A 26360-nucleotide genomic window follows, 5' to 3' on the forward strand; every position below is an offset into this window, starting at 1 on the left:
ATTGTAACTGTGCACTTACATTAGGATTAGAGTTAATTTTATTCACCATATTGTACCAATGTTTATACTGCAGCACATCTGATTTTGTACTGTTTAATACTGTTATTAGCATGCATGAGAGTACTTTGATCCTATTATCATGTATACAAGAAGACTGACGCATTCTTTCCTCTACAGTTTTTTTTTATTATTCACTTGTGAGTCACTAAGGTGTGCATCACTTTTAGTATCACGAATTCAACATAAAACCCCATGATACAGAAAGGCATGAGGCAAGTCAGTTTCCAAAATAGCAAAAGGCCTTTTGATGCAATTAAAGACGCAGAGTGAAAAGGCAGCACGCAAGAGATTTGCAGCCAATTGATTGAATTAATTGATTAGTCTGGCACATTAGGGTTGACTTTCTGAGTGTGCACTCTTGGTGGGTATCGTCAGTTAAGGGCCATATATATATTAGAAATTTGCAACTGTGCTGCCCTTGTTTCCAGATCCATTAGGATCAATGGGAAAAACATCATAGGCAGAGTACCTGCATTGTACTGATAGGTTTTAGTTTTGTTTAGGTTAGAGTTACAACACAGAAACAGGCCCGCCCAGTCCGCCCGACCAGCGATCCCCGAATATTAACACTATCCTACATGCACTAGGGACAATTTACACTTATACCAAGCCAATTAACCTACAAACCTGTACGTCTTTGGTGCATGGGAGGAAACCAAAGATCTTGGAGAAAACCCACACGGTCACGGGGAGAATGTACAAACTTCGTTCAGACAGCACCCATAGTCGGGATCGAACCCAGGTCTCCGGTCATGCAAGTACTGTAAGGCAGCAACTTTACCACTGCGCTACCATGCCGTAGTTTTACCAGCAAGTGAAGTACCCCAGCATTACCACTTATTCCTAACATTCGCATGATGCTATAGTGGAGCCTAAAAACCACTTAAATTCAGATCCGATCAAAATTTGACTGCATTCTTACATCAAGTTATTTGTATTTGCTCTTTTAATTGTGAACTTAAAGCTGCTGTTAAGTAGAAAAGAAGGGAACATGACATGAAGGTATTTATAGGATAGCTTTATTCAGTAAATTTGAGGCTGAGATATTCAATATCCTAAGGGAAGTTTAAAAAGGACATTAAGTGTCACAGAGCTCCACAAATTCTGCGTTGCCAATGCCAGTGAAAGGTGATTATATTACTCACTTCCCAGGGTATTGACAGCAGTCAGGGCAAGTATGGATATCAATCAGGTTATAAGAGCAAATCAAATTAATCACAAATGTGCCCCCTGAGAGAATCTTCCATTGTAATTATTTTGAGTTATCTTTGAAAACAGTAGGGTGTTCGGGCTGCAGAAGCCAGCACAGGAGAATTGCTATCCACTGTATTTCTCCTAGGTTACCTATTTCTTCCAGAGCTGACAGAGGTCAGGTAAGTCGCAGTGGGTTTGATATCTGCCCACAGCCCCAGCTCACTCCCTGAAAGTTCCCGTCACCTCTCTCTTTCCCTAAATTATCTCCACACCCCTATCCCTCAACCACCATCCTCAGCCTCAGCCTCAGCCTACTTGAGGCCTTACTCCAATGCTCGGTTATACTTCACACTGTCCTCATCTCCAACATTCGGAAACACCTGAGCTTTATAAGCATGCATTTCCAAAGGCTTTATTATCTATTTATCAAGTATCTGCAAAGTAAAGCAACATGACAAATTTGCATTTGTAAAGATGTAGACAAAATGAATAGAGAAACAACATCAAGAGTCAAGAGTGCTGAATTGTCATATGTATTGAGAATGGAACAATTACATTCTTATTTGCAGCAGCATAACAGGCCTTTACACATGTAGGTTAAACATAATAAACACAATTCAATAAATTAATAACCCCAATACTAGTGGGAAAACAGCCTGAAGTCCCAATGCAACCACAGAGGGTCCATAGTTCATATTTAAGGTTAGTGTTATGTAGTGTTCAAGAGTTATGTAGTGTTCAAGAATTGTTGGGAAGAAACTAACCTTGACCGGATGGTCCTGGTTTTCAATGTCTCGTACCTTCTTTCTGATGGTAGGAATGAAATGAAAGCATGGCCAGGATAGTGTGGGTGGTGTATCCTTTAGAACTAGTGGCTAACACTACCCAACACTAACAGTTCAGATCAGTCTCAGAGGAGGAAAATGAAAGGAATATTTTGCTGAACGTGGTGAATGTTGTTTTCATCTGAAGGAAGCATTGGCAGCCTGTTCAGTTCTGATTCCTAGTTCTGTTTCTTCATTTAATTATTGGAACAAAAATGCCCATCTCCTCACAAACAGTTTCCAACTGGTGCTCAAAATCAGGTTTGTCATTTGGGTATGCAGGTTTTGGTCACCCTTTTATAGGAAACATGTTGTTAAGATGGAAAGGGGGCAGAAAATATTTTGCTAGGATGTTGCCAGGACTTGAGGGCCTGAGCTATAGGGAGTGGTTGTGCAAGTTAGGACATTATTCCATGGAGAGCATGAAGATAAGGGTGATTTTATAGAGGTGTATAAGATCACGAGATAAATAGATAGGGTAAATGCACTTTTATCCGGAATAAGGAAAATCTTAAACCAGAGGACATAGATTTAAGGTGACGGGGGAAAGATTTAATATGAACCTGAGGGGCAACTGTTTTACATGAAAGGTGGAAGTTATATGGAATTAACTGCCAGAGAAGGTAGTTGAGGCAGGTACTTTCGTAATGTTTAAAAACCATTTGGACAAGTACATGGATAGGATAGGTTTAGAGGGATATGGGCCAAATGCAGGCAGGTGGGACTAGCATAGTTGGGGCATATTTACGGCATGGGCAAATTGGGTGGAAGGTTGTGTGATCCTATGACTATGTTTCTATTAATTGTAAAGACATAAGGAATCTGTGACTGAAAAAAGGGAAACAGAACTTTTGGGCATAGGCCACTATAATAAATAACCTTTATAGGACCATATAACCATATAACAATTTTCAGCACGGAAACAGGCCATCTCGCCGCAGAAGTCCATGCCGAACAAATTTTTTTCCTTAAGTCCCACCTGCCTGCACTCATACCAAAGGGATCCATTCCCTTCTCAGGCAGGTATGCCTATCCAATTTATTTTTATGATACCAATGAACCTGCCTCCACCACTTCCACTGGGAGCTCATTCCACACTGCTACCACTCTCTGCGTAAAGAAGTTCCCCCTCATATTACCCCTAAACTTCTGTCCCTTAATTCTGAAGTCATGTCCTCTTGTTTGAATCTTCACTATTCTCAAAGGGAAAAGCTTGTCCACATCAACTCTGTCTATCCCTCTCATCATTTTAAAGACCTCTATCAAAAGTCCCCCCTTAACCTTCTGCGCTCCAGAGAATAAAGACCTAACTTATTCAAATCCTCATCTCTGTAATCTAGTTGTTGAAACCCAGGCAATTTTCTAGTAATCTCCTCTGTACTCTCTCTATTTTGTTGACATCCTTCCTATAATTGGGCCATTTGACCAAAATTGTTACACCATACTCCAGATTTGGGCACCACCAATAGGACTAAGATACAATTTTAACATTACATCCCAGCTTCTATACTCAATGCTCTGATTTATAAAGGCTAGCATACCAAAAGCTTTCTTTTTCAAGTATATGAGATTCCACCTTCAAGGAACTATGCACGGTTTGTGACCCAGATCCCTCTGTTCAAACTGTATTCTTCAATTCCCTACCATTTACCATGTACGTCCTATTTTGATTTGTCCTGCCAAGGTGTAGCACCTCACATTTATCAGCATTAAACTCCATCTGCCATCTTTCAGCCCATTTTTCCAAATGGCCTAAATCACTCTGTAGACTTTGGAAATCCTCTTCATTATCCACAACAGCCCCTATCTTGGTATAATCTGCATACTTACTAATCCAATTTACCACACCTTCATCCAGATGATTGATGTACATGACAAACAACAAAGGATCCAACACAGATCCCTGAGGCACCCCACTAGTCACCTGCCTCCAACCCGATAAACAGCCATCCACCAAATGTGAGAATTTTTAAGACAAAATCATCAACCTTTGATCTCCTGGTTCGTCCATTTTCTTTTAGCCATTTTGCTGGAGGTGCTTTAATTCTGACTGGGAATGGTACCATTTGATATCACCCACAGTTAACATGAAAGAAATCAAGAAACGTGCACCATAATAGGACTAAGATGCAAAGGTTTTCGAGGTCTTCAATTTAATTTGACATAATGAACATTTAGGAAGCTTCTGTTTCAAGTGGGAGCTCCAGCCATTGAAAACAGTATTTGGACAGAATTGTGAGGAAAAGAATATTAAAATTAATTCAATACATTTTCTGCTATTCAGATAGTCATTTGATATTACTGACAATGGAGTTCCGGATAAAATATAGCATTCACTCTTCGTAAATATGTCTACTGCAGCCACAAATATAATGCAAGGGAAATCCAATGATAGGTTTCCTTTAAGCCTTCTATACTGAGCACTTGATACATCCCACATGTAGGATTCCAAAAGGTATTGTCTGTAAAAGATCTATAAGACTTGCACTGAATAAAATATTACTAACATAAAACCATATAAATTATGAGAGGCATAGTTCGGGTAAACACTCAGAACCTTTTGCCCAGGATGGAAATGTCAAAGACCAGAGAGCGTGGCGTTCAGGTGAGGGAGGTAAAATTTAAAGGAGATGTGCAGGACAAGTTTTTTTACATAGAGGTGGTGGGTGTCTGGAATATGCTGTTGGGGTTGGTGTGGAGGTAGATATGATAGTGGCATTGCAGAGGAATTTAGATTAGCACATGGATAGGCAGGAGTGGAGGGATATGTATTTCATGCAGGCATCATGTTTAATCTGGCATCGTGTTCTGCACAGACATTGTGCACCAAAGGGCCTGTTCCTGTGCTGCACTGTTCTATGTTTTATAGCTTCACTGTATCCCTCAGTTATCTGTTCCATATCCACTCGTCCACTATAATGTTGGGTGGGGTTTGAAATAGGATTGTAAGTTTGGACGTGATGGGTTGGTGATGTGTATTAGGATATATGGCTGAGAAATCTAGAAATATGTGTTTCTTCAAATAGAGATTTTATCTCCCCAACTGTTGATTTCAATGGCACCAACTTTGACATTTATTTCAGTCAAGCAAGTATGTTTTGTGGAGATCTGTCATAAAACAATGACAGGATAGAAAACTGATGCTCCATTTCATTGTATAATTTGGTCCAGCCATCATTAATAATAATCAGTGGCATAATAATCACCCCAATTAAGTAGATTTACCCTGAAAAGAAGTGGATAATGAATGAGTGGAAACAACTGTGTCATCATCACAGCCAAGGGTGTCAGAAGCACATTGACTTTGGCTCATGTTGGGCAAACAGGCCCAGCGTTGGACCCCTTTCTGAAAAGTGCTTTTTCTCAAGTTTTACGACACCTTCATTTGCGAATCACTAATCGAACTCTACCATGTACCAAACAATTAAGCAGCATTTGATAATGCTATTTTAAGAATTTGTAAAAGAGGTATTCCTTGATATATTAGCAATTAGCCACCTGTTGGATTAACCCAGGATTGAATTAGTTTGAAGAACAAAAATATGCATTTTCGTTCTTCAATTTCAAATTTGAGGCCAATGAGTAATTTAAGTTTAAATTGCAGAGAATGTCTTGAATACCCAGAAATTTTTCAGCAATGTTGTTTACCTATCTGCCAGTCTGTGGTGGGGCATTTTTTTTTATCAAGTACAAAGCCTTTTTAATTTTCACTTTATAAACATAATCAGACATAAATGACGGGTCATCAACCTGATATGTTAACCCTGTTTTTCCCTCCATAAACATTGCCTGACCCGTTGAGTATTACAGCCTCTTCTGTTTTTACTGTTATTCCGTTGGCCGATCTCAGCTCAGTATTTTGAGTGAGCAATTTGGAACTTGGTGTGGAAATAGATTATTTCATTTTACGATCTTTTCCCACATACTGAAGCTTTTATGACTTTTAATTAGTACTGCAGCATATATTTTATTAAATCACAGTGCGGTTAAGTGCCAATATTTATATGCTTCAATGAGATGGAGAACTCTGCAGGACTAAATGTGTTCAGTTTGATGTGTTCTCAGGTACAATTGAATATTTCACTTGATGGATAGTAGAGCAATCTAAGCTTGGAAGTATTTATTTCAAATTGCCACATCAGAAATCGAAAGATTCAGGTTCGTATCTTTTAAATTATTTACAATTGAAGGACTATTTGTTAACTTAATGATAGTGAAACTTCAATAATGTTTTTCACAACTTTTTAAATTAATGTTTGTTTGTCTTTGTGACGAAAAGTATCTTTTTTGTTGCATTCTTGTCTTCTAATTTGTTCTTAATTCATTCACGCCTGGTAAATATATTACTTACTGTCCTTTTTTAACTGCCCTTCACAAGATGGTGTCGGGCTGCCTCTGAAGCAGAGTAATTCTCCTGGTGAAACGACTTAGACAGCTTTATGAAATTGTCATAGTTTGATTAGTTTCTTGCGCTGTTCCAGAGGGCAATTGTAATCAGCTATATTGGTGTGTACTTGGCATCACATCTTGGCCAGACTTAGTAAAGACAGTGGAATTGCTTTCTTGAATGTTCTGCCATTTCTCAACCATATAGTTTTAATGACAATCTAGCTGCTTCATTGTCACCTTTACTGATCCTCGTATTTTTAGTTCCATATTATTGAACAAATTGATTTTCAATTATATGTTCCATTACATATATTTAATACTTAAATACTCTCAGCAATAAATTAATTGAGTGACAATGTGTTTTATGCAATGGTAGAGGTGTCTGAATGACAAAGAAACAAGGAGAGATTCTCAGTGAGGTCTGATACCAGAGTTAAGCAAATTAGTGGAAATTCAAGGTGTTCAATTGATGTACCCTGCAACACACTCGTTAAATAAATTGAAACATGCACATGAGATGAAGAATGGGAGGTTTTCCACTAAAACTCAATGATCAGTTAAACTGCAACATACCACAGGAAGGATTGTTGAACCTTGGCTCTTATCAATCCCTGACTAAATTGGAATATGACATGTACAGCTGTAGGAGGATATTGGAGATGTATGGCACTAAGCTTGGATATACAGCCTATCTGGTTCAGTAAAAAGGTTAAACATTATGTTTTTCATCCATGGGAACTAAATAAATTGGAAAGATTCTAGGTAAATTATCCTCTTTGAAGTCTACTTCATTCCACACATTCTGTGTAGAGAATATCTCAAACCCAATTTCAGTCTCTTGAATCATATTTCATTCTGCAGGCACAGAGAAACTCTGCCATCCAAAAGGGCAGGAAATCCTGGCATGCTATCCTGATTACATCATTGCTGAATCAAAACACACAACAAGAAATCCTACAAGGACAGTAGCTCTCCAGAGCTAACAGCAAAACTGTCAACAAATGCCTTGGTCTTATCAAACACACAGTTTTACTTTAAAACACTGTTCCCTCTAGATTAGATCTTTTACCATCACCTTCCAGAGCCTACCATTGGGTGTTAGGTCCTCTTTCCCTCCTGCAACTTACAAGTAAGGAATAGACGGAGTAGGAACTCTCTCCATGTGAAAGGAGGCAGAAAGATCCTGGCGGCAGACCAATGTCTCTCTCCTTTTCTCTAAAATGCTGCCAGAATGTAGATAATTTCCTTTCCTTGGCAATGTAGATGGCATTTCTTTCTGAATAGAACAAATGGTCTGAATAATTTTAATTTTAAATGTTATTTCTCACTCTGTGCTTCTTAGATTCTTCTGTAACAAAGGATATTGCAGTGCAGACAGAGTTAATGAACTGGGATGAAATAACTGCACCTTAGTTACACATGTACTGAACAGTAGAGGCTCATATATATTCATATGGTGAGAATAATATATTCCAGTCAGTAGCCCAAAGAATACATGAATTCTAATGTAGATAAGTAGTACTTCGCTTCCATCCTGTAAAACCTGTAAAGCTGCAGCAAGTAAGAATTCCATTTTTCCGGTTCATATCCGGTGCATATGACAAATAAATAGCCTTGAATTTGAATCTTAAAACCTCTAAGCTTAGTTCGACCACGAATTGTAAAGCTACATCTTTTTTTCTTTTCTAACCCATCACTGAACATTTCACACATCTTCCAGAAGAAGTCCACGTCACATGTATTTATCTATGTCTCAATATTTTATAATTGAGGGGTGGTGCAGTGGTACAGTTAGTAAGGCTGTTGCATCACAGTGCTAGAGATTTAGGTTCATAGAAACATAGAAAATAGGAGCAGGAGGCCATTCGGCCCTTTGAGACAGCACCGCCATTCATTATGATCATGGCTGATCATCCCCAATCAATAACCCGTGCCTGCCTTCTCCCCATATCCCTTGACTCCACTAGCCCCTAGAGCTCTATCTAACTCTCACTTAAATCCATCCAGTGATTTGGCCTCCACTGCCCTCTGTGGCAGGGAATTCCATAAATTCACAACGCTCTGGGTGAAAAAGTTTTTTCTCACCTCTGTCTTAAATGACCTCTCCTTTATTCTAGGACTGTGCCCCTGGATCTCGACTCGCACAACATTGGGAATATTTGTCCTGCATCTAGCTTGTCCAGTCCTTTTATAATGTTATATGATTCTATAAGATAACCCCTCATCCTTCAGTGAATACAAGCCTAGTATTTTCAATCTTTCCTCCTATGACAGTCCCGCCATCTCAGGGATCAATCTCGTGAACCTACGCTGCACTGCCTCAATCACAAGGATGTCCTTCCTCAAATTAGGGGACCAAAACTGTACACAATACTCCAGATGTGGTCTCACCAGAGCCCTATACAACTGCAGAAGAACCTCTTTACTCCCATACTGAAATCCTCTTGTTACAAAGGCCAAATTATTTTGATTCTGTCACCGTGCCCTTACTTAAAAATTGATCCAATATATCAAGAACAATATTTTTGTTTTGTTGAGGAAAAGATTATTTACAGATGTTATAAGCCACGTGGAGATTAATGTAATGTCGGTTATTAATTATTGGAGCCTCGAAATGACAAAATAACATTAAAACGGGATAAAAGCATAAGACATAGTATTCTGTAAAACATTTGTAAACTAATGTTGTGTATGTCACTTTCTCCTCACAATAATTAAAATTGAGAATCAATGAAATCATAAATAGACTGGATTTAATGAATTATTTGAGTCAGTGGAGAACATATCCCACTTGGTGATGAGCATTGGGAATTCAAATAAAAAAAATATTGGGTAGGCTGAACACTTTATGTACATTTATCACAATTTTTATTTCCAATCACGCCTTTGGAAGCAACATTCAGGAATGAGCACAGACTGAATTGTTTTCACTAGTTTCACTCTGTTGCCTGAAGTAAAATATAACCATTATGAGCGGAAAGACTGTGCCAAATGGAGTTCAATGACAAATCATTAGGATCTAATCCACAAAGGCAAAAGTTAATTGAAAAAACTAATGTAATCCAGGCCTTATCACATTTCCTCAGATTTAAAGAAGAAAGTGGAGGCGAGAGTGAACTGTAACACTGAGGGAAAGAGGATTTGGCAGATGCCATTTAGATTATTGTATTCAGACTGAGGTGTGATCTAATTGACGTATTTGGAATAATAAAAGGATTAGATGCGATAAGTTAGGCCTTCCAGGATAGAAAATCCCTCTCGAGGGATAGCTTGTCACCTTCATTACAGTGAATGCTCAATTGTAGTGATATTAGCATGGGTATTTGCAGTTGATTTTAACTTTATGGATATTCTGTTTTTTTGTGGAAATTGCCAGCTATGGTAATGTTACTGTAGCTATTGTGTTCTCTTGGGAACCTTCTCCACTTTCTTACCTGAAAGAATCTGTTTACGATAGTTCTATAGAGATATTATTCCACACACTTCAAATGTTTCAATGGGGATACAACCTCTGTTCTGTTTGTTTAAAGCTCAGATGAAAAGAAGATAACAAGCAGCAGCACCAGAAGTGCCAATAGCAGCAGCAGCTGCAGCAGCAGAAACCTGAGCCTTGGTTGGTCAAAAGGTCTGCTTCCATGCTCTACAACACTGTGGACACAAAGTGCTGGAGTAACTCAGCAGGTCAAGCATCATCTCTGGAGAACATGGATAGGTGATGTTTAGGTTCTCAACCCAAAATATCACCTATCCATGTTCTTCAGAGATGCTGACCTGTTGAGTTACTCCAGTTATTTTGTGTATCTACAGTTCTTTGTTTCTACATCTATACATAACTAAAATTCTGATCTTGTTATCTTCCAGTTTGGCGATCTTTCTATTTGCACAAAAACAGTTTGCGATAGCGCTGCGATATTTTGCCAGTTCATTCACCGTTCTGCGCTGCGTTTGCACCAAGTTTCGTTCCGATCGGTTGAATGTCATAAAAGTTAGCGAGGTTTAAAAATCTTAAAAACCACGCATTCGCAGATCAATCTCTTCTCCTGCCAGTCAGTGCTGCGTGGATGTGTCTCTTCCCCTGTCACTCCCCAGGACGGTCCTCCCCTTCCTGCCCCATCGTGTCTTTACTGGAATGAAGGTGGTCAGCGGATGTTTCCAACCGGATTTTCAGAGGGACCCGAAGCAGCCCAACCCCAAGCAGCCCAGCCCCAAGCAGCAGCCCAGCGCCGAAGACCCGACCCAGCGCAACCCAGTGTGGGGGACCCAGCCCAGCCTGGAGTCAGAGATGTTGCGGATGTCGCCAAACAGAAAGCGGAGACTCTGATCCCGGCAGAGGAGAACGACAAGCGACCAGCTGTTGTTGTGAGTCCCCATTGCACCATCAATTCCAGCCATTACCCCTCTGGCCCCTCCCCTCCCCCAGGACGAACCCCTCTCCTCCATGGCTCTTCCCCCATTTTTTCCCCGAGCACACTACCCCCTCCCCACAACCCATCCTCCCCCATAACCCCGCTCCCCACAACCCACCCCCACACCCAGAATACCCCCATCGCCCCCCACAACCCCCCCCCCCTGCCCCCTTCCTGAAGCCCCCCTGCCCCCACAACCCCCCCCCCCCCTCGCCACGACTACCCCCCGCCCCCCCCCCCGCCTCCACAAACACCCCCGCTCCCACAATCCCTACTCCCGCCCTCAGAATCCCCCCCCACCTCCAGAAAACTGCACACGCCCCCACAATCACCCCCCCCCCACAACCACCCTCCCACAATCATCCCCTGCGCTCACACACACACCCCCCACACCACACCCCTTTGCTTGCAAACCCCTTTCCTGCAACCCCCCCCCCGCCCACACCCACGCCACACACCCACCACCCTGCCCACACACTTCCCCCTCCCACATACACCCCCCCACTCCCCTACATCCCTCTTCCCGCCCCTCCCACACCCCCCCACCCACATATACATCTCCCCCCCACCCCACACACCCCTGCCACACACCCCCCTCCCCCACACCACCTTCTCCCCCCCCCCCTTTACACCTCCCTGTCCAAGCACACCTCTCCTCCCCTCCCACCCCACATCATACCTCCCCGCCACACAACACACTTTCCTCCCTCCCTCCCCTCCCAAACATGGAGGGGGAGGTAGTGCTCGTGGATGAGCCGCCCCTGCACAATTAGGGTCTATGGATGAGTGGTGAAATATTGCGTTGGGGAATGGGTTGCGTTGGGGGACCAGGCCTCCCATGTGACTGGGACCCAACACGTCCCACTTAGTCTAGTCTATAATTCCAAAACTCTATAACCTAACAACAGGAGTAGGAAGACTAGTGCCAGCAGGAGCCTGGATGTGGAGTTGCGAACTTGCCGTTTGAAGATGAGGGATACAAGGTTGACGGCACCAATCAGATAGAAAAACAATAGGTCTCCACGGTCTGGTATTCATGCCTAATAAGATCCAGAACCAGCCATCAGGAAACAGTATGCAGAATGACAATGGAGTGAAGTCCACAGGAATGATCTTTCCATCATCAGAAGGCACAGGAAACAGAACAAAACGCCTACTCATCTGCTTATGAAGGTTGATACACATCAATGTGTAGGAAGGAACTACAGATGCTGGTTTACACCGAAGATAGACACAAAAAGCTGGAGTAACTCAGCTGGTCAGGCCGCATCTCTGGAAAAAATGAATAGAAACATAGAAATTAGGTGCAGGAGTAGGCCATTCGGCCCTTCGAGCCTGCACCGCCATTCGATATGATCATGGCTGATCATCCAACTCAGTATCCCGTACCTGCCTTCTCTCCATACCCCCTGATCCCCTTAGCCACAAGGGCCACATCTAACTCCCTCTTAAATATAGCCAATGAACTGGCCTCGACTACCCTCTGTGGCAGAGAATTCCAGAGATTCGCCACTCTCTGTGTGAAAAAAAGTTCTTCTATCTCGGTTTTAAAGGATTTCCCCCTTATCCTTAAGCTGTGACCCCTTGTCCTGGACTTCCCTAACATCGGGAACAATCTTCCTACATCTAGCCTGTCCAACCCCTTAAGAATTTTGTAAGTTTCTATAAGACCCCTCTCAATCTTCTAAATTCTAGAGAGTATAAACCAAGTCTATCCAGTCTTTCTTCATAAGACAGTCCTGACATCCCAGGAATCAGTCTGGTGAACCGTCTCTGCACTCCCTCTATGGCAATAATGTCCTTCCTCAGATTTGGAGACCAAAACTGTACACAATACTCCAGGTGTGGTCTCACCAAGACCCTGTACAACTGCAGTAGAACCTCCCTGCTCCTATACTCAAATCTTTTTGCAATGAAAGCTAACATACCATTCGCTTTCTTTACTGCCTGCTGCACATGCATGCCTACCTTCAATGACTGGTGTACCATGACACCCAGGTCTCGCTGCATCTCCCCCTTTCCCAATCGGCCACCATTTAGATAATAGTCTGCTTTCCCGTTTTTGCCACCAAAATGGATAACCTCACATTTATCCACATTATACTGCATCTGCCAAACATTTGCCCACTCACCCAGCCTATCCAAGTCACCTTGCAGTCACCTAGCATCCTCCTCACAGCTAACACTGCCCCCCCAGCTTAGTGTCATCCGCAAACTTGGAGATATTGCCTTCAATTCCCTCATCCAGATCATTAAGTATATATTATAGCTGGGGTCCCAGCACTGAGCCTTGCGGTACCCCACTAGTCACTGCCTGCCATTGTGAAAAGGACCCGTTTACTCCTACTCTTTGCTTCCTGTTTGCCAGCCAGTTCTCTATCCACATCAATACTGAACCCCCAATGCCTTGTGCTTTAAGTTTGTATACTAATCTCTTATGTGGGACCTTGTCGAAAGCCTTCTGGAAGTCCAGATACACCACATCCACTGGTTCTCCCCTACCCACGCTACTAGTTACATCCTCGAAAAATTCTATAAGATTCGTCAGACATGATTTACCTTTCATAAATCCATGCTGACTTTGTCCAATGATTTCACCACTTTCCAAATGTGCTGCTATCCCATCTTTAATAACTGACTCTAGCAGTTTCCCCACTACCGATGTTAGGCTAACTGGTCTGTAATTCCCCATTTTCTCTCTCACTCCCTTCTTAAAAAGTGGGGTTACGTTTGCTACCCGCCAATCTTCAGGAACTACTCCAGAATCTAAAGAGTTTTGAAAGATTATTACTAATGCATCCACTATTTCTGGAGCTACTTCCTTAAGTACTCTGGGATGCAGCCTATCTGGCCCTGGGGATTTATCGGCCTTTAATCCATTCAATTTACCCAACACCACTTCCCGGCTAACCTGGATTTCACTAAATTCCTCCAACTCCTTTGACCCGCGGTCCCCTGCTATTTCCGGCAAATTATTTATGTTTTCCTTATTGAAGACGGAACCAAAGTAGTTATTCAATTGGTCCGCCATATCTTTGTTCCCCATGATCAACTCACCTGTTTCTGACTGCAAGGGACCTACATTTATTTTAACTAATCTCTTTCTTTTCACATATCTATAAAAACTTTTGCAGTCAGTTTTTATGTTCCCTGCCAGTTTTCTTTCATAATCTATTTTTCCTTTCCTAATTAAGCCCTTTGTCCTCCTCTGCTGGTCTTTGAATTTCTCCCAGTCCTCCGGTATGCTGCTTTTTCTGGCTAATTTTGTACGCATCATCCTTCGCTTTTATACTATCCCTGATTTCCCGTGTTATCCACGGATGTACTACCTTCCCTGATTTATTCTTTTGCCAAACTGGGATGAACAATTTTTGTAGTTCATCCATGCAGTCTTTAAATGTCTTCCATTGCATATCCACCGTCAACCCTTTTAGAATTAATTGCCAGTCAATCTTGGCCAATTCACGTCTCATACCCTCAAAGTTACCTTTCTTTAAGTTCAGAACCATTGTTTCTGAATTAACAATGTCACTCTCCATCCTAATGAAGAACTCAACCATATTATGGTCACTCTTGCCCAAGGGGGCACGTACAACAAGATTGCTAACTAACCCTTCGTCATTACTCAATACCCAGTCTAAAATAGCCTGCTCTCTCGTTGGTTCCTCTACATGTTGATTTAGATAACTATCCCGCATACATTCCAATAAATCCTCTTCCTCAGCACCCCTGCCAATTTGATTCACCCAATCTATATGTAGATTGAAGTCACCCATTATAACTGTTTTGCCTTTGTCGCAAGCATTTCTAATTTCCTGTTTGATACCACCTCCAACTTCACTACTACTGTTAGGTGGCCTGTAGACAACACCCACCAGCGTTTTCTGCCCCTTAGTGTTTTGCAGCTCTACCCATACCGATTCCACATCCTCCAAACTAATGTCCTTCCTTTCCATTGCATTAATCCCCTCTCTAATCAGTAACGCTACCCCACCTCCTTTTCCTTTTTGTCTATCCCTCCTGAATATTGAATATCCCTGGCTGTTCAGCTCCCAGCCTTGGTCACCCTGGAGCCATGTCTCCGTGATCCCAACTATATCATAGTCATTAATAGCTATCTGCACATTCAACTCATCCACCTTATTACGAATGCTCCTTGCATTGAGACACAAAGCCTTCAGGCTTGTTTTTACAACACTCTTACCCCTTATACAATTATGTTGAAAATTGGCCCTTTTTGATTTTTGCCCTGGTTTTGTCTGCCTGCCACTTTTACTTTTCACCTTGCTACCTATTTCTTCTACCCTCATTTTACACCCCTCGGTCTCTATGCTCACACATTTAAGAAACCCATTCCGGTGGGCGGCGCGGCTCTGGCCAGCAGCGGCCTCTGCAGTCTGTCCGCGTTTTATTATTTTCTGTCTGTGTTTTAATGTAGTTTTTGTTATTTTTTGTTGGGGTGTGTGTGTGTGTGGGGGGTGGGGGTGGGGTGGGAGGGGGGGGGGGGGGGGGAAACTTTTTTAAATCTCTCCCTGCACTGGAGACCCGACCTTTTCTCGTCGGGTTTCCGTTGTCGTTGGGGCCGCCGAGGAGCGGCCTCCAACAGGAAGAGACCGAGGACTCTGGTGCTACAACTCACCGTCGCCGTCGCGGGGCTGGCCGAGTCCACAACGGTTTGGAGCGGTGGAGGAGCCCTGCTCTGCTGCCGCTGCTGCTGCGGCCCGACCGGACCGGAAGGGCCCCAACGACAGGTCTGTGGACGGCGGCACCGGGAGCCCGCGGCTCCCTGGAGGGAGACCGCTTTTCAGGGCTCTCGCAACGGCGACTTCCCCCCGCCCGAGTTGCGGGGTTGAAGAGCTCCTGGAGCGGGGCCTAACATCACTGCCCCGCGCGGCTGGGAATGGCTGCGGGACTCTGCGAGCGCACGCCGGGGGCTCTAACACCAAGACCCGGTGTGCGACCTTGCACCACCCGGTGTGGCTTTAATGGCCGCGGGACAATTGCCATCGCCAGCCGGGGGCTTTGACTTTGACTCTGACATGGGGGGGGGGGGGGGGGGGGGGGGGCAGGGGAGAGATAAGTTTATTTGCCCTTCCATCACAGCAATGTGATGGATGTTTTGGTTAATTTTGTTGTGTCTTGGGTCTATGTGTTTGTATGTATGGCTGCAGAAACGGCATTTCGTTTGGACCTCAAGGGGTCAAAATGACAATAAATTTGTATCTTATCTTATCTTTCCCTTTAACTCCATCCTCCACTATCCCATTCGACACCCCACCCCCCTTATTCAGTTTAAAGCCACCGTGTAGCAGTGGCAAACCTGCCTGCCAGAATGCTGGTCCCACACCTGTTAAGATGCAATCCGTCCCTTTTGTACAGTTCCCCCTTCCCCCAAAACAGATCCCAGTGATCTAAGAATCTAAATCCCTGCCCCGTGCACCAGTTCCTCAGCCACACGTTCAGGTCCCGTATCTCCCTGTTCCTGCTCTCGTCAGCACGGGGAACTGGGAGCAAACCGGAGATAACAACCCTGGAGGTCCGGCTTTTCAACATTTTTCCGAGCTCTCTAAAGTCACGTTGCAGAATATTCATCCCCCCTTTTCGACATCGTTTGTGGACATGCACTACCACTGGATGTTCACCTTCGCCCTTGAGGATTTTCGTGGATGTCCGTGACATCCTGGATCCTGGCACCGGGAAGGCAGCACACCATCCTCGCATCCCGTCTGTTGCCGCAGAAACCCCTGTCCGTACCTCTCACGATGGAGTCTCCCACTACAATGGCCTTGCCTGCCTTAGGCTTTTTTGGTTTTGGCTCAACAGCCCTATTCGCATCACAGGCCAGTCCGCCGCTCACGTCTTCTGTCCCAACAGCTTCTAAGCGGATGAACCTGTTTACAAGAGGTACACCACCCGGGGACATTGGCATTCCATGCTTCCCTCCCTTTCTCACTGTCTCCCACCTTCTCTCTTCCAGTACCTTAGGTGTAACAATGGTACTGTAGGACTTGTCAAGGAACGACTCCGTTTCTCGTACGAACCGGAGGTCATCCACTTGCTTCTCCAGACCCCCAACACGGCCCTTCAGGAGCTCTACCTGGATGCATTTTTCGCATTTGTAGCAGCCAGAGGCACCAGCGGTGTCCTTGACCTCCCACATACTGCAAGCATCGCACTGAATCAGCTTGCCTGACATCTCCTTCTTTGGTCCCTCCCTCTCAAGCGTATTGCATGGTCTCCTCTCCTCAGCCTCCTCTCCGAAGACTCTCGAGCCAAAGACTCACACTTTACTCACAGGGCACTTCCCTCACTGCCGCTCGCAAAGAGCTGTCCTGCTTAAATTGACTGATAAATTGCCTGATTTACCAATTTACAAAGCAAATACCTCAGTTTTCAACTGTTTTCACCCCTCTCCTCCCACTTGGGCTACAGCCAATCAGTCGTATCTCTTGCTAATCTGTTGCTGCTGTTGTTCCTCCCAAATCTACAGCAGTTCTCAATAGGGGATGTTTCAGGTCAAAACCCTTCTCCAGAATCAGGTGAGAGGGAAAATATAGGTATCAAAAGGCACAAAGAACAAATGAATGGAAAGTATGAAAAGAAAAAACGAAAGCCAGCACAGATAATCAAGGACAGGTGGAGCCCACAATGGTCCATTGTTCGCTGTGGAAAAAGTGATAACGAGGGGATACAAACAGTGAAACTTAGCAGGATGACAGTGAAACTAGTAGGATGACTTGTGTGAGAGGGGGACAGAGAGAGGGGATTCAAGAGTTACTTGAAATTAGAGAAATCAATATTCATACCATTGGGTTGTAAGCTGCCCAAGCAAAAGATGAGGTGCTGTTCCTCCAAATTTGCATAAAGTGTGATGCCCATCAATGTCTGGTACACCAGATTATTCCAGGATTCACTTGGGTTCTTCCGATGTCCCCAACAGCTTCACACATTGGAAACTCATTCTTTTCACTCCTCACCCTGTGCCCAAGATGTCCTAACACACCAATTTTAGACACATAATCAAATCTCCACTTTCAGGACCCCAAGGTTTGGTGCCATTCTCCATCACATGCCTGGAAAGGTCACTTGCTGGCCATCAATAAAGAATAGGCGAGGCAAGCAAGTGATACCAGTAATCCCATCAATGTGGCACACTTCTAAAATAGAAATGTATTAGTCTAACAATGTCTATCTCAATCTAACAGCATGCTGCTTACATATGCAAACATAATTCTCAATTTTGATTTTTCTTACTACCTTTCAGAGAGTTCAATAGTTCAATAATACATTTTTTTTAAATCAAATTAACCTGATACAGTGAAATACTTTGCTTTGCATGCAATCCAGTAAAATCATACTATTTTGGCGGATAGAGAGTCAATCGTTTAAATTAAGTTTTAATTGCAAAACGGTTAAACTGATGATGCATCTCACACAACCAACAAAACAGATCCAGCCATAACGGTGGCCTAGAGCGACTGAAAGGGCACCGCCCAGAAAGTGCGCGAAACGCAACCCCTCCCCAGTGTCACATGTGCGAGGCACCCGACCGCAGGGTTCGACTACCTGCGAACACCAGCAGGTGCCTCTACATGGCCCCCCTCTAGAACCCAAGGTACAGAACCGAGAAGGAACCCGGGTGATAGGTCCGGATTGTGTGGTTCTCACAAGCAGGGCAGGCGTAAGAGTAGGGGCCGGCAAAACAGGGCTGGTAGGACGTGAATGCCGTGAAAGTGGGACGGTCGTAACAATGGTGGCCGGCAGAACAAAGCCGGAAACAGATGGGCGGAACGGCCGGCAGATGACCCCTACGACGCGGTGGAGCAACGACCACCAGGCTGTCCCCATCCACGTGGGCGGCTTCAGACGGTCGACGGAGACAAATTCCTGCCAGCCACCCACATCCAACGTGAATGTGGCGACTCTAGCCCGCAGCACCAGAAAACGCCCTTCATTGACCCACTGCAGTGGCGAGTGGCGAGCGGCCCTGCGGATGAAAACATAGGCACACTGTTGAAACACCACAGTCACATGCACCACGGAGGACCCATGCCTGGATGTGCAAACGGGAGCCAATGTGTGCACCCATTCACGAAGGCCGGCCAGCAACACCGGGGCCGAAAGCTCCTGACCCCGGGCGTCAGGCAGGAAATCCCCAGGCACGCGCAAGGCTGAGCCATACACAAGCTCAGCCGAGGAAGCAGCCAAATCCTCCTTAGGCGTGGTACGGTTACCTAGGAAGACCCAGGGCAGCTGGTCCACCCAGTCAGGACCCGTAAGCCGGGCCTTCAGCGCCGACTTAAGGGGCCGATTGAACCTTTCGACCAACATGTTAGCCTGCGGGTGATAGGCGGTCGTCTGGCGCAGCGGGGCGCTGTAGAGCTGTGCCAGGGCCGACTACAAGGAAGAGATGAACTGGGCCCCTCGGTCCATGGTGATTTCGGATGGCACCCCGTACCGGGTGATCCAGTGGGCCACCACAGCCTGGGCGCAATCCTCGGAGGAGGTATCCGAGAGTGGAATCGCCTCCGGCCACCTCGTGAAATGGTCCACGATGGTGAGCAGGTGCGTGGCGCCTCGGGAATGTGGCAAGGGACCGACGAGGTCCACATGCACACGCAGGAACTTGCCCTCAGTGACAGCGAAATCCTGCACCGGAGGCCATACGTGTCGCTGGACCTTGGAGGTCTGACACGGGATGCAGGCGCGGGCCCAAGCAGCCACCTGCTTACGGAGTCCATGCCAGATGAACATGGCAGCCAACAGGGCGGATGTCGCGTGTATGGAGGGGTGGGCCAAACCATGAACCGCGTTGAAAACCTGCCATCTCCAGGTGACGGGGATGACCGGGCGGGCGCGTCCTGTGGAGACGTCGTACAGGACCATGACATCTGCAGCGCCATAAGGAACTTCGGCTAGCCATAGACCAGTGCTGGCAGTACAGTAGTCCGCCTTACTGGCATCAGCCTGCTGCGCTGCTGCCAGCTTGCCGTAGTCGACGCCGTGGTCTCGAGCCTAAACGGAGGGAATGGCGGGACAGGACAAGGTGTCGGCCATGACGTTAAGCTTCCCGGCTACGTGACGGATATCTGATGTGAATTCAGAGACGTAGGCAAGGTGCTGCTGCTGTCGGGTGGACCACGGATCCGCGATCTTACTGAGGGCGAAAGTAAGGGGTTTGTGGTCCGTGAATGTGATGAACGCGCGGCCCTCGTGGAAATACCTGAAATGCCTGACGGCCAGGTAAAGCGGCAGGAGCTCTAGGTCGAAAGCACTGTATTTGCACTCCGGATCCCGCAGTTGCTGGCTGAAAAATGGCAACAGCTGTCAACGAACTGCTCCAGAACTGCACCAACAGCAGCATCCGAGGTGTTGACGGTGAGCACTGTGGGAGCGGACGCAGGCGGGTGCACCAGCATGGTGGCATCAGCCAACGCTGCCTTGGCACCTTCAAACGCCGTGTCCGCCTCTGCGGACCACGTGAGGTCTCACGGTTTGCCCACCAGGCACCGGAACATGGGGTGCATGATGGCAGCAGCCGCCGGCACGAAACAGTGATAAAAATCACCATACCAACAAACTTCTGTAGCCCCTTGATGGTGAGCGGTCGGGGGAACTGCCCGATGGCCTCCACTTTCGCAGGGAGCAGGGGAAGCACCTTGCGGGGTACACTGGTGCCCCTGGAACAAAATGGAACTCAGGCCAAACTGACACTTCGCAGGGTTAATTACCAGGCCATGATCGTTGAGGCGCTGAAACAAAAGACGGAGATGGGCGACGTGCTCCGCTTGGGAAGTGCTGGCAACCAGCATGTCATCCAGATAAATGAAAACAAATGTCATTGGGATGGATGGGGATTTGGTTATAACCCCGGACTAGGTCCACCTTAGAGAAAAACGCAACACCCTCGAGGTATGCGGAGAAATCCTGGATATGAGGCACCGGGTAATGGCCCGCCATGATTACTGCGTTAAGGCGCTTGTAATCACCACACTGTCTCCACCCCCCAGATGCTTTCGGAATCATATGTAGCGGGGAGGCCCATGGGCTGTCAGACTGCCGGACAATGCCCATGTCCACCATCAGTTGGAATTCATCCAGGGTGATGCGCAGCTTGTTGGGCGGGATGCGGCGCGCCCGGGCATGCACCGGGAGGCCCTTGTTGGGGATGTGATGCATGACCCCGTGCCGGGGAGCAGCCCTGCTGAAACGGGTGTAAGGAGCTCGGGAAAATCAGAGAGCAGGGCAGCGTACGGGACCTCGACCCCGGCGATGGCGTCAAGCTGCGGTACAGGTGGGGGCAGTCTGCGCTGTGCAGCGGAGCCGATGTCCGACCGCAGAATCATACGACTGCTTTGTAAATCGATGAAGAGGGAGAAAGCGAGTAGGAAATCGGCTCCCAAGAGTGTCTGTGCAACATTTGCGATGATAAATTTCCATTTGTATGGGCGGGAATCGAAATTGAGGGTAAGGGTCCTTGTACCGTACATTCGTTTTGTCGCTCTCATTAATGGCCGAGAGGACGGGGCTCTTCTTACCAGCCGGTCAAGGGCAGTATGCTGGCGATTGCACCACAGTCCATCAGGAAAAGGCGGCCAGAATGGCGGTCGCGGATGTTGAGGCGTTCGTTCTGGCCGGTCGCTATCGCCACTACAGACGATCGACCAAGGCATTTCCCTGAAACGTGCAGGGATGGCGGCTGTGTCAAGCCTCCGCTCCAAAGCGGAGGTGGTAGTAGCACCAACAGTGCCTACCGTGAGTCTCGGGACGCTGCTGCGGCTCTTCAGTTAAAGCTGAGGCCGTGCCTTCCTCGCGGTGCGGCCGAGGCAAAAGGCGCGCTGCTGCGGGCATATCCTGATGCCTGGTCACCAAGAGCTCATCAGCCCGCTCCGCGAGCTGCTGGGGATCGTTGAAACTCCGCGCCGGCGAGCATTAGACGGACATCATCGGGTATCTGTTCCAGAAATGCCTGCTCGAACAACAGGCAGGGGCGGTGGCCATCCATGAACGCGAGCATCCTGGCCATCAGGGCGGACGGCCATCGATCTCCCAAGCCGTCCATGTGAAAAGGATGCGGGCGGCATGGTCCTGTCGGCTGAGTCTGAAGGTGTGCAACAGGAGGGCCTTGAGGCTGTCGTACTTGGCAGTTGCGGGTAGTTCCCGAAGGTAAGGCAATAGACGTCCAATCTTCTGATGGACTCGTCGGGGTCACCAATTTGAGTTTCTCCAGCATTTTTGTCTAACCTAGAAACTGATATGTGTTTGGTGATTTTTTGTAATATGGCATCTTGAAGAGTGCACTAATGATGCTCCACCTGAACCTGCAAAGGGCCAGTCTTAGTCATTGAGATGCAAATCTGATTGTTTGATGCTGAGGACGTGAAGAGGACATCGAGGGATGTGTAGCAGCAGCAGCAGTCAATAGGTGAGAAGATAAAACACATGGAGAAGAGGCTCCACATCCTTGTCCCTTTCCACAATCATTCCCCTCCTTTCACATATAGCAGTTCACGGACTGTTAAAGTTGCTGCTCAGTGGGGCACAGAATAGCCAAGGCCAAGGCATCAGTCATCTTATTGAAGTGACCTTCATAGTTTACCAGTCATATCTAAACACTTGGATACACTTGTGTAATTGCCATTTTGTACAGATGGCCACCCTTGTCATATACAAGGACATCAGTAAACCCCTGCTTTGTCACGTACGCTTGAGAGAGTATCCTTCTCAACTCCATGCAAGCATTAATAATGCAGGTAGAATGAGTGCCACTATGTCAAACATTCTTTAACACTGCTTCAGAAGGGACCTGGTTGTTGACATCGCCAGGGTTAAAGTGTCTGTGAACAGCTTGGAAGAAGCCTGCACATCCTGCACGCTCAGATGCAGACTTTACACTGCTCTCCCTCATCCAACCTCTATTCTGTCCTAATGGAAGGTCTTGACCTGAGATGTTGCCTATCTGTTTACCTCTACAGATGCTGCTTGTTCTTCCAGCTGTTTGTTTTTTGATCTCCATTCATGTTCATTTTGGAAGCATGAAAACCAAATGGTCTAAACCCAAAATGTCACCTATACCATTGCTCCAGAGATACTTCCTGACCCGCTGAGTTACTCCAGCATTTTGTGTCAATTGTCAGCATCTGCAGTTCCCTCTTTCACAAGTTTTGTCTTGCTGGTCTCACTGAAATGTGGGTATTTGAGCTGCAGTGCACATGAACCTGAGACAACTGTAATCCAAAGAGGACATGTCCGTCCCCTCCACAACCTACCATGGGAAAATGAAGACTCTATGGGAGATTAAAAGCATGAAATAGAACCATCCAGGCAGGGACCTTTTAAGTCATCATTATGCACAGGATCATATTTAATTTACTACTAACATTGGCATAAAATAGTAAGATTAAACGAGAACTTACCAGTTTGAAGTTTGACCTGTATTTTATGAGGAGTTACGATGAGGGATTACGTGAAGAACCCGTTCAGCACGCATGCGCGGCATACTTCAAAGCAGCGGTGTGGAATCACAGATAGACACAGTTATTGAAGTAAACATAGTAAAGATAAGGAGACATCAGCTTATGAACTTGACCCATATTATTGAGGGTGGGAGCGGAGGGCACGTAATCCCTCATCATAACTCCTCATAAAATACAGCTCAAACTTCAAACTGGTAAGTTCTCGTTTAATCTTACTATTTTATTTCGGAGTCACGTGAGTGATTCCGTGAAGATTTCAAAGCTCTGTGATTTCAAACCGTGTAACAGTTATTACTACATCACTGCCAAAGTCGTTGAGGTCGTAATCAACCAATGAATCTGTTTGTAGAAAAACACAATGGTATTTTTTAACAATAACAACAAAGAAATTAAAATTACTCCCCTGGGCTTAAATTAAATATTTGCAGTCAGTAAAATCTTTCCTGCAAATAAAACAGGTTTTGCCAACGGCTTATTATAAAATTTCTGAACGGTCTTTCCCCCCACAATCCTGCTGTAGCCAGGATGTGGTTTGTAGGCACGTCCATTCTTTTAGCCGTCGACGTGGATGCTGCCCTGGTGGAATGAAGTTTGTACTGGTTAGTTTTTATCCCAGCAGCATTTAGCACCTGTTTGAGCCATCTCGAAATGGCTCGTCACCCGACCATAAGGTTTTTTATGACTGACCCACAAGGCTTTTCATCTCCCTCGAATATTTTGGTTGTGTCTATGTAGGATAATAGGGTCATGGCACATAACCGTGTTTCTGTCGGGTAAGCCCGGAATTCCACGACTGGATTAGGTGTTCCTTGTCTGCTCTGTTTGATCATTCCCTGGATAACGACAGAGATCTGGTCTGGAGCTGTGAGGATGGTGTCCAGTCGCAATAGGTGTAGTGACTGGACCCTCTGTGCAGCTACAAGTGCCATCAACATGAGTGTTTTGAGCATAGATGGTTTCAGGTTGAGGGATCTGGCTGGTGGCCATCCCCTGAGGTATGTCAGGACCACACTGACATCCCATACATGGGTGTACCTTGGTCTAGGGGTTAGAGTTGTAAATGCCCTTCATTAGTTTGACCACCAGCTGGTGGGACCCCATGGCCTGTTGTCCTGGAGCTGGTTTTAAATAGACAGGCAGGGCAATTCTAGCTGTGTTGATGGCTCTGTAGCTGAAGTCCTTCATCATGGTGAAGGTTCGCCAGGAATTCCAGTACGTTGGTAACTGTAGTGGTTGAGTAGGTGGTCCCTGTATCCAAGCAGTACTTCTCCCATTTTTTGATGCTGGACAAGTGCTGTTTTTTAGTGGATGTTCAGAGGGATGCTGACATGGTGTTGATGGTTTGTTATGATAATCCCAGTCCCAGAAGTGGTTTGTGCAGCATCTGCAACACAGGAGTTTTATTTTTTCATGGCACGGGTGGCTTGTGCCCAACACTGGGTGTTAATAACTCTGGGTCACTGGGGAATACCATCGGAGTTCCAACAACCATGTCATGGAGTATTTGGAACCTGGCTGTGTAAGCCAGCTGGGTACTATCAAAATACCTGAAGCAGAGTCCATTTGTACTGTGCGTAGCCCCCGACTGATGAGGCAGAAGGGAGGAAATGAATAGAAGAAAAATTTACCCAATCCAGCGCGAACGCATCTACCGCTGCTGCCTCAGGGTCTGGTTCCCAAGCGACATACATAGGTACCTGGTGATTTAGTCTAGATACAAATAAATCGATATCTAGCGTGCCATATTGCTTGATAACTTTTGTGAAAAATATATATTTTGGGGATTTTAACATCCATTCGATGTTGTCATTAAATTTACGTGATCTGGTGTCTGCCACTGTATTTAGCTTACCCGGTAGGTAAGTTACTGATAGCCAAATATGTCTTTGGACACACCATTGCCAAATTGTATTGACCAACTTGTCGCATGATACCGATTTTATGCCGCCCATATGGTTAATGTAGGCCACCACCGTAGTATTATCTATTTATAACCGTACATGCAAGTGATGCATATTTATGCATATGCTTTTAAACCATAAAAAGTCACCCAAACATCTCTAGATTATTAAATGCCCAGTGTAAGTGGTAACGATGATTCTGGGTTAGTCCATCTGCTACTTGTGCTGGATAGAGTTAGGTGCTCCCCAGTCTTGAGCACTGGCATCTGTTTGGATAACTGACGTAGGGTTAGTGATGATAATAGGCTGAAAACTATGTCAAACGTTTTTGCCCACCACTGTAGTTCTGATATTACTTCAGTGGGTAACTTCATGAAACGATCATAATGACCTGTATGTCATTTTTGGTACAAAGGTCCGAATTATGTAGCTGGAAATGCTGCTACCATTATCCCAATTACTCTGTTACTTGTCGAGTAGTTGGTAGTTTGTTGACCATTAAATTGTACGATTGTACCAATTCAACTATGTTGTCTCTTGGCAATGTTACAGTCACGTAGACTGAATTAATTGTGAAGCCCAAGTAGTCCATGATACTTAGATTTATCTGGATGTAAGACAACCCCAGGGTTTCGAATAACTGTTTGGTAGCTGAACAGCTAACATAGTCAAATTCATGGTCTTGCCTACCATTTAGGATATCATCAAGATATGCCATGACAATATGTTTTTGTCTTCTGAATATTGCCAGAGCTGGTTTTAGTGTCTGGGTGACACTCTTGGGCTGATGTGAGCCCATTGGGTAACGCTTTAAACTGCTATAGCTGCCCCATCCAGTTAAATTTCAGGTATCTGCGATGATCCTTGTGAATGGTACTAAATGGTAAACATCTTTAAGATTAATGCTTGCCATGAAGTATCCTTTGGAATTTAGTTGTTTGGCAGTAACAACCGGTTCCATTTTGAAATGTATATACTTAACAAACATATTTAGTGAAGTTAAGCCAATGATGATGGGACATCCGCCATCTTTTTAGGGTTTAGTGAATATATTTGATACGAATTGCAAGGGTTCAGGTTTCCCCATGACACCCTTTGTAATTAGTCTCA

The sequence above is a fragment of the Leucoraja erinacea genome, chromosome 3 (genome assembly GCF_028641065.1).
Source record: "Leucoraja erinacea ecotype New England chromosome 3, Leri_hhj_1, whole genome shotgun sequence".
Lineage (NCBI taxonomy): Eukaryota > Metazoa > Chordata > Chondrichthyes > Rajiformes > Rajidae > Leucoraja > Leucoraja erinaceus.